The 2,640-nt window shown below is 33.0% G+C and overlaps 1 non-coding gene across 1 annotated transcript; it reads right to left on the reverse strand.

Moving 5' to 3' along the window:
- Positions 1-2,309: 2,309 nt before the first annotated feature.
- Positions 2,310-2,382, reverse strand: TRNAR-CCG (transfer RNA arginine (anticodon CCG)). Its single transcript has one exon. It is a non-coding gene; the product is annotated as a tRNA-Arg (tRNA).
- Between the last annotated feature and the right edge of the window lie 258 nt (positions 2,383-2,640).

The following is a 2,640-nucleotide window of genomic DNA, read 5'->3' on the forward strand; positions in this document are numbered from 1 at the left end:
TTTATGATGTTGAGGTATGTTCCCTGTATTCCCACTTTGCTGAAAGTTTTGATTATGAATGGGTGCTGGATTTTATCAAATGCTTTTTCTGCACTTATTGAAATTATCATGTGGTTTTTCTCCTTCCTTTTGTTTATGTGATGAATCACATTGATTGATTTGTGAATACTGTACCAGCCTTACCTCCCCAGAATAAATCCCACTTGATCATGATGTATGATTTTTTTCGTGTGTTGCTGGATCTGGTTTGCTAATATTTTGTTGAGAATTTTAACATCTAAATTCATCAGGGATATTGGCCTATAGTTTTCTTTCTTTGTGTTGTCTTTGCCTGGTTTTGGAATGATGATTATGCTCACCTGATAAAATGGAGCTTGGAAGTGTTTCCTCCTCTTGAAATTTTTGAAATAGCTTGAGAAAGATAGGTGTTAGTTCATCTTTTAATATTTAACAGCCCACTAACATCAATGGATAGATTCTCAAGACAAAAGCTTAACAAAGAAACAGCAGCCTTAAATGAAACATTAGATCAAGTGGATTTAATAGATATCTTCAGAAATTCTACCCTAAAGCAGCAGAATATACATTCTTTTCAAGTGTTCATTATACATTATCTAGGATAGACCACATGTTAGGAAACAAAACAAATCCCAATAAATTTAAGAAGATTGAAATCATATCAAGCATCTTTTCTAATAACAATAGCATGAAATTAGAAATTAACTACAATAGAAAAACTGAAAAACATGCAAACACTTGGGGACTAAATAGCATGTTATTAAATAATGAATGAGTTAACAATGAGATCAAGGAAGAAATAAAAATTGCTTTGAAACAAATAAAATTGAACATACAACAACTCAAAATATGAGACATAGCAAAAGCAGTACTGAGAGGAAAGTTCATAGCATTACAGGCATACTTTAAGGAGCAAGAAAAAGCTCAAATAAACAACTTAACCCTGAATCTAACAGAACTAGAAAAAGAACAGCAAGTAAAGCACACAGCTAGTAGAAAGAAGGAAATAATAAAGATCAGAGTGAAAATAAATGACATAGAGGTTAAAAAAACAATACAGAGGATCAATGAAATCAAGAGATGGTTCTTTCAAAAGGTAAACAAAAATGATGAACCTTTCCCAGACTCACCAAGAAAAAAAGAGAGAGATCTCAAAGAAATAAAATTAGAAATGAGAGTGGAGAAGTAACAACTGACACAGCAGAAATTAAAAGATTGTAAGAAAATATTATGAAGAACTGTATGCCAAAAAATTAGACAACCTAGATGAAATGAACAAATACTTCAAAACATACAATCTTTCAAAAGTCATTTTGGAAGAATGAGAAAACCTAAACAGATCAATTACAACAAATGAGATTGACAGTTATTAAAAACCTCCCAACAAGCAAAAGTCCTGGGCCAGATGGCTTCACAGGTGCTATGTCTCATATTTTGAGTTGTTGTAACTTCAATTTTATTTGTTTCAAGGCAATTTTTTATTTCTTCCTTGATCTCATTGTTAACTCATTCATTATTTAATAACATGCTATTTAGTCCTCAAGTGTTTGCATGTTTTTCAGTTTTTCTATTGTAGTTAATTTCTAATTTTATGCCATTGTTATTAGAGAAGATGCTTGATATGATTTCAATCTTCTTAAATTCATTGGGATTTGTTTTGTTTCCTAACATGTGGTCTATCCTAGATAATGAACACTTGAAAAGAATATATTATATTCTGCTGCTTTAGGGTAGAATTTCTGAAGATATCTATTAAATCCACTTGATCTAATGTTTCATTTAAGGCTGCTGTTTCTTTGTTAAGTTTTTGTCTTGAGAATCTATCCATTGATGTTAGTGGGCTATTAAAATCCCCTGTTATTTTAGTATACCTGTTGATCTCACCCTTTAGGTCAATTGAAATCTGCTTTACAGATTTAGGTGCTCCTATATTAGGCACATAGATATTTATAATGGTTATATCTTCCTGTTGAATTGCTCCCTTTATTATGTAGTGACCTTCCTTATCCCTTACTATAGCCTTTGTTTTAAAGTCTATTTTGTCAGATTTAAGTATTGCTATTCCAGCTTTTTTTTTCCTTTCCATTTTGCTTGAAATATTTTTTTCATCTTTTCACTATCATTCTACATGCATCTTTTGTTCTGAGGTGAGTTTCTTGTAAGCAGCATAAAAATGGGTCCTGTTTTCTCCCATCCAAGTACTAACCAGGCCAGACCCTGCTTAGCTTCCAAGATCAGACGAGATCGGGCGCGTTCAGGGTGGTATGGCCGTAGACAAATGAGAAGACAGACGACCCAGATGGGACTCGAACCCACAATCCCCAGCTCCGGAGGCTGATGCCTTATCCATTAGGCCACTGGGTCACCACGGGTCCTGTTTTCTAATACATTCAGCTACCCTATGTCTTTTGACTGGAGCATTTAATTCATTTACATTTAAGGTTATTATTGATATGTAGTTGTTTATTGTCATTTTATTCTTTAAATCTGAAGTCCTCTCTTTCTAGATATTTTTTCTATCCTTTGCTCTGTTTAGAGCAGGCCCCTTAACATTTCTTGAATCATTGGTTTAGCTGTAATGAATTACTTTTGTTTGTTTGTTTGTTTTTTTGATCTGGGAAG

Source organism: Saccopteryx leptura, chromosome 5, assembly GCF_036850995.1.
Source record: "Saccopteryx leptura isolate mSacLep1 chromosome 5, mSacLep1_pri_phased_curated, whole genome shotgun sequence".
Lineage (NCBI taxonomy): Eukaryota > Metazoa > Chordata > Mammalia > Chiroptera > Emballonuridae > Saccopteryx > Saccopteryx leptura.